Below are 14,703 nucleotides of genomic sequence, written 5' to 3'. Positions count from 1 at the left end.
GCTCATAAAGATTAACCAAAGTCCATACTTTATTCAGATTTCCTTAGTTTTAACCTATCGTCCCATTTTGTTCCAGGATCTCATCCAGAATACCACCCTACATTTTAGTCATCATATCTCTTTAGGCTCTTCTTTGGCTGTGACACTTTCTCACACTTTTCTTGTTTTTGATGACCCGAACTCACCATTTGAGGAGTACTGGTCAGGTATTTTGTAGAATTTTCCTTGCCTGGGATTTGTCTGATGTTTCTTCTCATGACTAAAGAAGGTTATGGGTTTGGGGAGGAAGACCACTGAAATAAAATGCTATTTTCATTATATCAAGTATACATAACTATCAGTATGACTTGACCTGGCTGAGGTAGAATCTGTTGGGTTTCTCCACTCTAAAGTTATTTGTTTCTCTGTTTTCTGTGGTACACACACTCTTTGGAAAGAAGCCACTAAGTGCAGCCCATGCTTAAGGAATTAGAGAGTTATGATTCATTTCCTTGAAAGTATCTACGTAAATTAATTGGATTTGTTCCACATGAGAAATCTGTCCATTCCATGAGAGCTTTTAAAATACTAAAATTGACAGGCTTTAGATATGGGAGGAGACAGGATGACTGCTAGGTTGCTGCGGAGCCTTTGGCAAGACCGCTTCCCTGTCTGGGCCTCTTCTTTCAAATGACTGAACACCAAATCATGGAAATAACTCTTGATGCTTCTGATAAATGTTTTGGGAAGAGGATGGAGATTTTGATGTTTCTGGTTCTGACCTTGATTCACTTTGTTAGAGATGGATAGAAAAGACTGAATCTTAGAAAAGGGGAACATCTTAGCTGGGTGTGGTGATACACACCTGTAGTCCCAGCTACTCAGGAGCCCCAGGCAGGAGGATTAATTCCCAGAAGTTCTAGACTAGCCTGGACAACATATGAGACTCTATCTCAAAAGAAAAAAACTACAAAAAAAGGAAGGATACATCTTGTCCACAGTAATACAATACCCCCGGGATAGAGCTGAGAATGCAGAATCCTAAGTCAAGGCATCTTGTGCAGAGTAAATAGACATCCCCCGGAACTATCTGGAACCAGTCTCAGTGGGCACATGTGATAAAGGGGGAAAGGGAGGTATTAGGCTGAAAGGCCCTAGAATGGGCCAGGAAGAGGTCAGCCTGGCAAGAGGATCTTAGCTAGTCCCAGAGGTAGCCAACTTGGCTCCTCTTTTTTTCCCCCTGATACAGAGGATTGAACTCAGGGCCTTGTGCACCCTAGACAAACACTCTACCACTGAGCTATCTCCCCAGCTCCAGCCTGGTTCCTCTTGCCTCAATCTGCTTTACTACACAACAGTTTTCCTATCTATAACCTTAGGCTAATCATGTTGGGGTATCAGCCCAGGAAAAGCAACCTGCTCAAGATCCCAAGATGGAGTCTAGCCCTGAAGCTAGTCTGAAGTCTAGCCTTTATCATACTCATCCCTGATTACTTTCTGCCCCCTCTCCAATCAAATCTCTAGCACTTCATCCTGGCATTTGAGTTTCCTCTTCATCCACTTGGTCAGAGAGAACCTCTGGACTTCAGAGCCGCCGTTAGGAGCTAGTTATGGGATTCTATTGTAGTTGGCAAGGGTGCTCATGTCCTGGCCTGAGGCACAGAAGGAGAAGATGTTCTTTGCCCAGAGCAACATCTTGTTCTCTGTGCCCTCACTTCTCAGTTTGTGCCTCCAAAAAAAGGGGGGAGGGCTCTTCTAGAAGGTTTTTATGATCACATCTAGCTTCAAAATACAGTCTTTACTGAAGATCAGAGAAGTCAGGCGCTATTTCCTGGGACCTTAAACAGAAACCAGGAGAAGGATGAATAGCCACAGTCCCAATGCACCCTGTTCCTGTGCCTGTTCCCATGCCGAAACTACTTGTCTTCATATCCTTTATAACTTACTCCCTCTGCAGCAAAGGGCACTGCTCCTAGGTGTAATGGTTCCCACAATCTCCTGGGGCCAGACCATTAAAGTACTGTCCATCTCTGTGAACAGAATCAAATTGCCAACAACAAAACTAGATTCAAGAACATGTCTCCTTCTTAGGTGACCAAAAGCCAGCTCTGGTTTCTTCAGTTGGGAGTGTAGAGGATGGTTGAAGAGGAATCCTATTATCCATTCAATAAACACTTGTTGAACACTGATTGTATGTGCCATACTAGAATGGATGATAGGGACACAGCAAAGACACAAGAGAAACCAAGTCTTTGTCCTCCTGGAGCCCAGAGTTCAGGTTTAATTTTTTGTGCCACGATCTCTTTGGCGACCTAGCAAAGCCTACAAACCTTTCCTCAGAAAAAAAAATTAAGTCCATAAAATACTTAGAATTTCAGAGGAAACTGATTATGTTGAAATACTATATAAGTGGTTACTAAAATATGGAAAAAGCAAATATGTGCTATAGTAATATATATGCTCCCCATTAGTCCATTAAATCCTACAATTTTATGGAGAGCCTAAGGACAGTGATGAGATTATATATTTTAAGAGATCTGCAAAATCTATAATGTGATGTGAAAATCTCTGTGATTTCTATTGGTGACAGTTAGCAATACTATTACCAATATGGTTAGTTGCATTCTTTATTCAAAAGTACTGTACTAAACTTTAGTTAGCAGAGAGGGAAATAAAAGATGTAAATCTTTTCCCCATCCAGGTTGATGAGCCCCTCCCCCTCCAAACCCTGCCCCCAGATTCAACTGGAGGTCTGTGAAACCCAAATTAAAACCCCTGTTAATAGGAGGGTCCTTCCTGTCTTCATTCCTTCCTAAATAGCTTTTCTTTGGAAAACAGAAGCCTGGGTTTTATTCTGGGCAGTGGCTGTGTGATTTCAAGCCAATTAGTTTGGCCCTCCTGGCTGTAGTTTCCTCTGCCTGAACATTGGGAGAAGAGACCTTAATTATTTATTCCTCAAGGAATTATTTTATGTTCTTATTTAATCCGTACAACACTGTGGGGAGGATTAAATATCTTTCCATTTCACGGATGGTTAAACTAAGGCACCTGGCAGGGCTGCCACTTGACCAATGTTTCAGTAAGAAGCAGAGGCTGGTGAGTTGATACACTATATCCACCTACCCTCCATGGATGGAATTAGGAACTCTGTAAACCACAAGACAGAGAGAAAAACCTGTCTCAGAAACGTGGTTGTGCAGCTGTGGAAAACTGGGGACAGAGTTATGTCTCTTAGCAGAGCTGTCGAAATGCAGCGTAGTTTATGGAGGGGAAACTTGAGGGTCTGGCGCGGGCCAGGCTTTGGCCTCTTTTGCATGTTCCCAATTAAACCTCTGAAGCCCTAATAGGCGGGCAATACACAGTAAAGAGAGCTCCTTTCCCGGCCAATCCTATTAAAGAGTGGGCTTGGATCGTAAACCAATCAGAGACCCCCAAAGGGGCGGAGTTTTCTTCTGCTTGGATCCTGGCCTAGGGGGTAAAAATAAAGTGTTTCTATCTCCGCCAATTCCGGGGAAGGCTGGAGGCACTCCTCCAATGGGAACCTTGAAGCCTTCGGTAGAGGTGGAGACTGGTGACCCCGCTCCAGCTCGAGCCAGAGGGAGGGAAGCATCCAGTGTATTCGCGAGATCCTGCTGCGGGCCCCTGGCGTCACTTGGCCTACTGGCAGAGCAGAAGGCCCGGGTGTCGGGTGAGAAGCCGTGAAATGGGGCGGGGGCGGGGGAATGGCAGGTGGAAGAGGCGGGGTTGGAGCGCAGGAAGGGGTGGGGGCTGAGGGAGCTTTTACCTAGGCGGCCTCTCAACCCTAGGCCAGCGGGTGCCAGAGGATCCTGCAGGTGGCAAAGGGAGGGCGAATGCTCCAGCGGCCCCTAGAGGGCAACCAGGTGAGTACACTGCGGAGCTCACCGCCTGCGCCCTCCTTCCACTCCCTCCCCACAGTCTCCTAGGTAATGATTCTGTGCCAGTCTGCCACTCATGTGATCTCCTGTGTGCCTGTCGGTCTCCATCTCTCCCCCACCTCACAGTCACTGCCGCTCTCTCCTGGGTCACACTAGGCAACCCAGACCTTGGAGGCGTAGATCCTACCTCGGCCAGTTACAACTACGTATGAGACCTTGAGCTGTCTACTTCACCTGTCTGGGCCTTAGTTTCATCATCTGTGAAATGGGGCTGCATCACTTTGCCCAGTTACTGACCCCTAGAAATTTGTCAATAATTAGTGACTGTCGTAATTGAAGAGTATTGTTTCTCTTGGACTGTATTTTTGTTTTGTCCCTGTCTCTGATCCTTCCCCTGATGTATCTTTCTTCAGAATGCTTTCATTCTCTGTTATTTTTCCTCTTTCAACCTCTTTCCCATCCCTAAAGAGGCTAGAATTGCACTGTTTATATGAGCATGGCCTTAGGTCAGGGTGAAAAATGATGCCTGCCCTTGGGCTACTTCTGGTTTTATTGAGGAGAGACAACCCCCCCCCCCTCCATCCCCAGGCTATTCTTTTAAACAGGTAGAGACACCCAGGATGGGGAGCAACATCCTATATAATGTTAATCACCACGAGAAGCCCAGGGATCTCTTGGTTAAAGGCAGCCCTGGACATCCTCTTTTTTTCCACACACATGCCTCACTTTCTTTTCGGCTCTGGAGATTGAACACAGACAGGGTCTTCATTCACACTTGAGCTACATCCTCAGGCCTTTTTATTTTGAGATAGTCTTGCTGAGCGTGGTGGTGCCTGCCTGTGATCTCAGCACTCACCTGTGATCCCAGCACTTGGGAGGCTGAGGCAAGAGGATCAAAGAGAATTCAAGGCCTGAGCCACATAGTGAGTTCAAGGTCAGCCTGAGCCACAAAGTGAAACCCTGTCTCAAGAAAAGGGGCGGGGGGGACTCTAAGTTGTCCAGGCTGGGCTCAAACTTGTGATCCTCTTGCCTCAGCCTCCCAGAGTGCTAGGATTGCTGGTGAACATCCTCTTTTTGGTCCTCATCTTGAATGCCTTCTACTAGGTCTTCTGAAACTCACCTTCAGGGATTACCTTTCTCATCCTAACTTTTGAATACTTCCTTCAGGCCTCTACTAAGATATCACTTTCTCAATGACGGCTACATTGACTTTCCTGTTTAAAATTTCAGTTCTCCCCTAGCACTAACCCTGCTGTTACTCTGTGGTATTCTTTGCCTTCTTACATAATACAGTCATGTGTCTGTCATTTAACAATGGGCATATGTTCTGAGAAATGTGTTGTAGGTGATTTTGTCATTGTGTGCACATTTTATGCAAATTATCACTGCTATACCCTCTCTAGGTGTTATAGTTTGAATCTGAAATGTCCCTCAAAGGTTCATATGTTGAAGTTTTGGTCCCCATGCTGTTGGGAGATGGTGGAAACATTAAGGAGTGAGGCCTAGTTGGAGAAAGTAGGTCATTGGGAGTATGTCCTTGAGGGGGATATCTTGTCCCCAGGCCCTTTCCTTGTTCTCTCTCTCTGCTTCCCAGCCACCATGAGCTGAACATATTTGTTTTACCACATATTCCCCACTATGATGTTCTGCCTCACCACAGGCCTCAAAGCCAGCCAACCAACCATGAACTGAAACCTCTGAAATCAAGAGGAAAAATAAATCTTTTCTTCTTTTAAGCTGATTTGCTCAGGTATCATCATATAAATGGAAAGCTGAGTAACACACTAGGCAGTTTAATCTTATGGGATCATTGTCATATATGCAGTCTGAAATATCCTGCAACACATGACTATATGACTTACCTCTCTGAAGTTTGTTTATTGGCAGACTCTATTGTACATTCCAGAAGCACAGGGATTTTTGTTTTTTTGTTCCCTGATATATCTCTGTTACCTAAAACAGTGCTTGGTACATAGTAGGCTTTCTCAGTAAATGTTAAATGAATAATGAACAGACTTTTCATATACATGATGGTCTGGTGTGATATTCTAAAGTTGTATGGGATATAGTACAATTCTTTGTTATGTGGAGCTATCTCTTGCACTGCAGGATGCTGAGCATTTGTGGTCCCTGCCTACTAAATGTCACTAATTATTGTGATACTCAAAAGTGCCTCAAAACATTCCTGAACTGCCCACACTGAGAACCACTGCTTGAGTAATGGTCTGGCTTCTCCTTTAACAATTTTTTCCTTCAGCAGCTCCTTCATACCTCTCTTATCAGGAGACTGGGAGGTAGGGGTAGGTGTCATCATTCCTGATTGTGCTTTGCAGACATTTTCTTTCCATCCTCCTTAACCATTTTCTGTTTGATTGTTTTTAGTTTTAGTTTTTTGTTTTTGAAGTGCGGGCATCAAGCCCAGGGCTTGGCACACGCTAGGCAAGTGTTCTACATTAAGCTATATCCCTAGTCTTGTTTTTAGAGTCTTTAAATGTTCAAATTTTTAAATAATTTCAGAAGAGTTCCTATATAGCCTTACTCAGATTCCCTAAATATTAAGAAATTATATATATATATATATAGTTTAAACATCAAAAATTAAGAAAATTAGCTAGGCGTGATGGTGCATGCCTATAATTCCAGCACTCTGGGAAGCTGAGGCAGGAGGACCACAAGTTTGAGCCCAGCCCACTCATCTTAGCAACTTAGTGAGATCCTATCACAAAATAAAATATAAAAAAGGCCTGGGGATGTAGCTCATTGTGAAGGTCCTGGGTTCAATCCCCAGTACTACCAAAAATATTAGAAAATTAACATTGGTATAATACTAATAAAAGTACAGAACTTACTTGGATTTCATCAATTTTTTCTACTAATACTATTTTTTTTCTTCTAGGATTCAATTCAGGATCTCATGTTACATTTAGTCATCATGTATTCGTAGGCTCTTCTAATCTGGAAGAGTTCTTTAATCTTTGTATTTTATGACTTTAATACTTTTGAAGAATCCAGTTATTTTATAGAATTTAGGTTTGTTTAAAGTTTCATTGTCATTATATTCAAGTTATGTTATTTTGGTAAGAACTCCACAAAAGAGATGTGTCTTCAGTGTATCATATTAGGAGGCTCATGATATCATTTTGTCCCAATACTAATTTTGTTTTCTTTGACTACTTATTTAAGGTGATGTCTGCCAGGTTTATCTACTGTAGTTGTCGTCATGTGCCACATAATGATGTTTTGGTCAGTGGTGCAACAGTGGTCCATAAGGCTTTATTGGCTAGTGACACTGTTACCATCTTAGTGTCTTACTTACAAGACAGTGTACTCTGTTATGTTTGCATAACCATAAGGTCACCTAACAACACATTTCTTAGAATATATCCTTCTTGTTAGGTAATACATAACTGTACTGTTTTTGTTGTCATTGGGAGTTTTTTGTTTCTTTTTTGTATTTTGTTTTTTGTGGGGTATGTTGTTGTTTTATGCATGCTGGGCAAATATTCTACTACTGAGTTACATCCCCAGCCCTGTACTCTTTTTTTCTTCTGTAAGTAATAATTGATTTATAGTGAGATACTGTGAGATTATGTAAATATTAACCACCCCGTTCCAAACCTTAAATCATCATACTACCATCCACTGCCTCTCTGTGTTGTCCTATACAGACATACACATACCTGCCCCACCACTCCTCATTCCTAGTTTGGCTTTGAGCTCACTGTCACTCTCTTTAGCACTGCTCCAGTCCTAACTGGGTGATTTTAATACCCTCATAGATGGTCCTTCTCAGATTTTCACCTCTCAGCTCTGTCACCCACTCTCGTACAAATATTCTACCTTTCAGCCCCACATCAGCCACCCAGTTGAACAGTGTTACCCTTCTTCTTAGCAAAATCTATGACTGTATTGTCTCCATAAGCTCAGTTATTGACATCTGCTTTCCAAACAGTACTTCCTACCCTTCCAGCTCACTACTACTAGTACCCTACTTCTAGAAATCTTTCAACTCCACTGGGACTGAACAACTTTTTACCCTTAACTTCTCTCATGCTTCCAATCTCCTTGTTTAAGACATTCACAATGGGACCATAATTCATGTCTCGCCACAGGGTGGCTTGAACCACCAGTGGTACATGCATGACTATCCCATCAGGTGGCTTGTACTACTGTTGGTACAAATGGATCTAAACATTTTTATCAGTCTTTTTACTAATAAAATTAATAAAAAGCCACCTGATGGGACAGTCATGCATGTACCATTAGTTGTTGAAGCTAGTGGGAATGTGTTAATTAGCTTAGATTCCATGGCTCTTCATTAATTATAATCATTCCCTTGCATATACCTTCATTTCCCTTTGTCCTTCTCTCACTAAAGTTTAGCATACTTAATAGGCAAAACCCCAATTCTGGTCAACTCCAACTCTGCCTATTCCCCAACATCTCCCTAGGCCTTCACTCTTCTACCCACTGACATGACTATTTCATACCTTATCTCTCCTCATATCTCTACCATATAACTCTCATCATCATGCTAAGGCATCCTTCTTAATTAAAAATCCATCAGAAGAATATGTCTATATATCCCCACCACCTCAGCCAACCACTATACAGCCTCTGTACTATGGTACCTTGCCTCCTTCTCTATTATTATGGGTAACCATTGCTATTGTCATCAAAATCAGTCCTTCTACTTTGGCACCAGACCCCATCCTCTCTTACCTACGTGAGGACAATGCTCCACCAGTTTTCTCCTCTCTACAAGGTCATTTTTGTGGCACACAGACATAATGTTATTGCTGCCGTCTTTTCGTCTTCTTTTTTTTTTTTGGTGTTGGGAAATGAACTTAGGGCCTCACACATGCTTAAGCACACACTTCACCAATGAGCTACATCCCTTAACCTGCTTTCATCTTTTTGTTAGAACTTTATTGAGATACATTTTACATGCCATAAAATTTATCCTTTCAAAGGTGTTGGTCAGTGGTTTGTAGTATATTCATAGAATTGTGCAAACATCACCACGATCAGTTTATTTCCCCCCTCCCCTGCCAAAGAAGCTTCATATCATTAAGGTTGCTCCCCTATTAATTTCCTATCTCCAGCTCTAAATGACCACTAACATTCTTTCTGTCTCTATCTATAAATTTGCCTGTTCTACCATTCCATATAATTGAACTCATGTAACATATTGGTCTTTATGACTGGCTTTTTCCATTTACCATAATGTTTGGGGTGGTCATCCACGTTGTTGCATATATCATTTCTTTTTATTGCCAGATAATGTTCTGTTGTATGGATATGTCACATTTTGTTTATCCATTGGTCAGTCAGTAGACATTTCAGTTGTTTCCATGTTTGGCTTATGAATAGTGTATCTCTGAACATTTGTTTGCAAGTATTTATGAGTATGTATGTTTTCTTTTCTCTTGGGTAGAATTGCTGTGTCATATGGCAACTCTCTGATTAACTTTTTGAGGAACTTCCAAACTGTTTGCAAAAGTACCTACACCATTTTACCTTCCCATCAGCAATGTATGAGGGCCTCAACATCTTGGCATCCACACCAACACTTTTTATTGTCTGTCTTTTATTATGGCCATCCTAAAGAGTATGAAATAGTATCTCATTATAGTTTTGATTTTTATTTCCCTAATAACTTGTAGTTTTAAATTTCTTTTAATGTATTTATTACTTATTTGTATATAATCTTTGGCGAAATGTCTATTCAGACCCTTAGCCCATTTTTTTTCCAATGCTAGGGATGGAACCCAGGGCTTCATCCATTCTAGGCAAATGCTCTACCACTGAGCAACATCCCTAGCCCCTTGCTTGTTTTAATTTGATTGTCTTTTTATTCTTTTCTGGGTTTTTTTTATGGTGATGGGGATTTAGATTACAGTATTTGTCTTTTTATTATTGAATTTTAAGAGGTCTTTCTATATCTAGATGAAAGTTTCTTGTCAAATATATGAATTGCAGATATTTTCTCCCATCCTATGGGTTGTCCATTTTCCTTCCCTTCCCTTCCCTTTCCCTTCCTTTCCCTTTCCTTCCCTTCTCTTCTTTTCCCTTTCCCTTTCCCCTTCCCCTTCCCCTTCTCCCTTTCCCTTTTCCTTTCCTTTCCTTTCCTTTCCTTCCCTTGTTCTATTGGAAATTGACCCCAGGCCCTTGCCCTGAGCTTCATCCCCAGCACCTTTTTTGTTTTTTTTATTTTGAGACAGGGTCTCAGTAAATCATTAAGTTGCCCAGGCTAGACTCAAACTTGCAATCTTCCTGCCTCATCCTTCCAAACTTGTGGGATTACAGGCAATCACTACCATGCCTGGCTCATCTTTTCACCTTCTTGATGGTATCCTTTGATAGACAGAACTTTTTAATTTTGGTGAAGCCCAATTTATTTTTTTATTTCTCACTTGGACTTTTGGTGTCGTATTCAAGAAACCATTGCTTAACTCAAGGTCACAAAGATTTATTACTATGTTTTCTTCTAAGAATTCTATAGTTTTAGCTCTTATATTTAGGTTGATGATCTAGTTTGAGTTAATTTTTCTATATTACAGAAAAGGGGAGGGGTATTACAGGGAGTGATCTGTATTAACTCTGTTTCGTATTGCTACAACAGAATACCTGAGACTAAGTAATCTATAAAGATGAGAAAGTTTACAGTGCTGGAGTCTGGGAAGTCTGCTAGAGATTCCTGCAGTAGGTCTCTAGTCCCCACCTGCCCAGTATATAATACAGGCCTGAGAAATAAATACACTAAGAGACAGAACTAAGAGAGAGAAAGTGGGGTGCCAGGAAGACCAATGCTGGTGCAACCGACAAAGGTGCTGGCCAGTCCCAGGCACTGACTTTTATTGGCAATCAATTGGGGTAAAGGCAAGCTGTGTGCAGTTTCTATGGAAATTAATGTAAACAAGGCTCATAAAGGACAAGACAAAGCATTCTCAAATTAGGAACAGAATAGACAAATATATGGTTGTAATTAGAACCTTGTCCTTCTAGTTAGAAGGTTTTAGTTATGGGAATGGAATTTGAGTGCAAGTTACTCTGACTTTGGCACAGAGGCTCTGACCAGACTCACTTCTATAAACAAGCCAACTGTGAGGTTAACTCTTCACAGCCTGCTTTGGCCATAATCAGTATTACGGTCCTTTGCAGAAGTCTAACAACAGGGTCCGCATTTGGTGAGAGCTGCATTATAACATGGCAGAAGATATCCCATGGTGAGAGTGAGAGCATGCAAACTGAGGTTTCTCTTTCTCTCTTAAGAAGGCACTAATCTTATAATGGGACCTTCTACTCTCAGACCTCATCTAACCCTAATTGCCTCTCAGACCCCACCTCCACATGCTATTAGCATATGAACTTGAGGATTAAGTTTCCAACATTTAAACTTTTGTGGGACACATCCAAACCATATCAGGGTCCACATTCATTCTTCTGGTATAGATATCTTATTCCCCCAGGACCTTTTGTTGAAAAAATGTATTCTTTTCCCCATTGGAGTATCTTGGCAACATTGTCAAAAATCACTTGAAATCAGGCATGGTGGTGCATGCCTATAACCCCAGCACTCGGGAGGCTGAGGCAGGAGGATCACCTTGAGTTCAAGGTCAGCCTGGGCTACATAGTTCAAAGACAGTTTAAACTACATATCTCAAAAATACAAAAAAATCACTCGACCATATATAATAAATATAAAGGTTAATTTTATATACCATTACATGTACATTATGTTGCAATTTTCTCTTCTAGTCTTATATTCCAAAGGTTCTATTGAGTTATATGTCTGTCACTACACCAGGCCACACTGTCTTGACTACTGTAGTTGTATAATACATTTTGAAATCAGAAAGTGGAAGTCTTCTAACTTGTTTTGGTTATGCTAAGGTCCTTGCATTTCTATACAAAAGTTAGGATTATTTTGTCAATTTTTTTTTTAAGTTGAATTTATTTTTTGGTACTGGGGATTGAAACCAGGGAACACTGAGTTACTTACATCCCAGTCCTTAAAAAAAATTTTTTTTCACTGAGTTGCCCAGGGTGGCCTCAAACTTGTGATCCTCCTGCCTCAGCCTCTTGAGTAGCTAGGATTACAGGTATGTGCCACTGCACCTGGAGAAAAGCTGAAATTCTGGTAAGGATTGTGTTAAATCTATATATCAGTTTGGAGAATGTTCCCATTTAATTATTGTATTCCAATCTGTGAACATGGAATGTCCTTCTGTTTATTTAGATCTTTGATTTCTTTCAGGAACTTTTGTAGTTTTCAGCATACAAGTCTTGCACTTCTTTTGTCAAATGTATTCTTCAGGATTGTATTCTTTTTGATGCTCTTATAAGTGAGATTTTTCCCTTAATTTTGCCTTCTGATTGTTCATTGCTAATGTATACAAATGTAATTTGTTTTTGTTTCTTTTGTTTGTTGTAATTAATTTTGTTTGTCTATTGTGCTGCATTGCTACACTTGTTTATTAGTTCAAATAGTTTTCTGGTGGATTCTTTAGGATTTTTCATAGATGAAATCATGTCATTCTCATACATTTGTGGAAACTAGGCGGTCTCATAGAAGAATAGAGTGGAATAATGATCACTTAGAAGCAAGGCACAGGGTGGGGCAAATGGAAAGAAGTTAAATAAGGGACACTAAGACAGAAAGGAGGAATTAGTTATGATTTTCTATAACACAGTAGTAATTTTTTTTTTGGTACCAGGGATCGAACTCGGGTCCTTCTGCTTGCGAGGCAGGCGGTGGAACCACTGAGCTAAATCCCCAGCCCAGTAATTATTGATTAAAACAGTCTATGCCATGTTTCAAAATGACTAGAAGAATAGAAAATACTCAGCACATGAAATGATTAAGGTTTAAAGAGATAGAAATGGTTATTGCCCTAATTTGATTATTACACATTGCATATATGCATCAAATTACCATAATGTACCCCATAAAGATATACAAATATTATATCTCACTTAAAAGAAAGATCATGTCATCTATAAATAGAAATAATTTTACTTTTTTCTTTCCTATCTGAATGCCTTCTCTTTCCTTGCCTCATTTCTCTGGTTAGATTTTCCAATACAGCATTGACTAGAAATGATGAGAGCAGACAACCTTGTCTTGTTTCTGATCTTAGGCGGAAATTACTACAATGCTGTTAGCTGTGGGTTGTATATCAGTACCCTTTATCAGATAGAAGAAGTCTTTTTACTCTTAATTTCTCAGGCGTTTTCTTTTTTTTACCATGAGTGGATGTTGTATTTTGTCAAATGCTTTTTCTGAAGCTATTGAGTTGATCTTGTGGAGTTTGTGCTTTATTGTATTAGTATGGTGTATAATATTATTTCTCAGATGAAAACCAACTTCACATTCCTGAGATAAATATCACTTGATCATGTTAAATAAGACTTTTTATACGCTACTGGACTTGGTTTGCTACTCATTGGTTGAGATTTTTATATCTGTATTATATTGTGCAGCATATAGATCCATAGTTTTCTTACAGTGGCTTTATCTGGTTTTAATATCAGAGTCATGGGCTGGGGATTTAGCTCAGTGGTTCCACTGCCTGCCTCGCAAGCACAAGGTCCTGAGTTCAATCCCCGGTACCAAAAAAGAAAAAAGAAGTATTTCTTTTTTTTTTTTTTTTTTTTTTTTGGTACCGGGGATTGAACTTGGGTCCTTGCGCTTGCGCAGCAGGCAGCGAAACCACTGAGCTAAATCCCCAGCCCAAAGAAGTATTTCTTAATATCAGAGTCATATTGGCTGCCTAGAGTGAACTCCTTTGTTTGGGAGAAGGGTTTGTAAAAGATTGGTGTTTGCTTTGTGCATGTTTTATATTGTTTTTGTTCTTTTGCTCCTCAGTTCCTCTCTTCTTTTGTATTAAATAGGTATTATCTACTGTACTTTTATGAGGGGTTTTTTTTTTTTTGGTACCGGGGATCAAACTCAGGATCTTGTGCTTGCAAGGCAGGCAGTGGAACCACTGAGCTAAATCCCTGGCTATCTACTGTACTTTTAAAATTTCCTTTTTAACTATGCTTTTAACCTAAGTTCTTAGTGATTACTTTGGGTATTATAATTAACACTGTAACTTGACAACCTACTTTGTATTAAATTTAATAATAAATTTCAAATAGCATATAAAAACTTTACTCCCTCCTACTTCTGTTGTAATATTACCATAAATTACCTTACATTATAAGCCCATCAACAGTCTTATCATTATTCCTTTATATAGTTGCCTTTTAAAACAGAAAGGAAAATAAAAATTACAAAGAAAACTACTTTCTTTTATGATACTATTTAGTTACCTTCAAGTTAACATTTAATTCTTTAATTTTAACCTGAAATTAGTATTTCTTATAGGATAGGGCTGCTAGAAACAGATTCTCTCAGTTTTTGTTTATCTTAAATACATTCATTTTCAAATGACAGTATTGCTAGATAAAGAATTCTCAGTTGACAATCACTTTCACCCGTTTGAAGATGTCTTTGCACCATCTTCTGGCCTCTAGGGAGATCCTTTATCTCTGTAAGATAAGATCCTTTATCTCTTATCTTTATAAGTCATTTTCTGTTACTGCTTTCCATATTTTCTTTTATCTTTGACATTCATCAGTTTCACCATGATATTTCTAGGATGAAACTCTTTGAGTCTTGAAGTTTTCAGTTTTTTCTCTGCCTCATTCCCTTTTCAGGTTCCATTGGCAATACATTGTTATATTTAATAATGACCCACAAGTCTATGAGGATCTTTTTTCTCTTTTCTTCCTTCTTTTATCTTTCTGATTCTCAGAATGGATAATCTCTTTTTTATCC

The 14,703-nt window shown here is 40.0% G+C and overlaps 1 long non-coding RNA gene across 1 annotated transcript in view; it reads left to right on the top strand.

Moving 5' to 3' along the window:
- Nucleotides 1-3,446: 3,446 nt before the first annotated feature.
- LOC110347297 (uncharacterized) overlaps nucleotides 3,447-14,703 on the top strand; it is a 43,961-nt gene continuing 32,704 nt past the window's right edge. Inside the window, exons 1-2 of the long non-coding RNA XR_002391829.2 lie at nucleotides 3,447-3,667; nucleotides 3,786-3,860. This is a non-coding gene — a long non-coding RNA (uncharacterized LOC110347297). The remainder of the gene's footprint in view (nucleotides 3,668-3,785; nucleotides 3,861-14,703) is intronic.

The sequence above is a fragment of the Heterocephalus glaber genome, unplaced genomic scaffold (genome assembly GCF_053883595.1).
Source record: "Heterocephalus glaber isolate CG9 unplaced genomic scaffold, H.glaber_assembly_v1.0 deba00001545, whole genome shotgun sequence".
Taxonomy (NCBI): domain Eukaryota; kingdom Metazoa; phylum Chordata; class Mammalia; order Rodentia; family Bathyergidae; genus Heterocephalus; species Heterocephalus glaber.
Note: the sequence above shows the minus strand (reverse complement) of the source record. Positions and strands in the feature narration are given on the sequence as shown.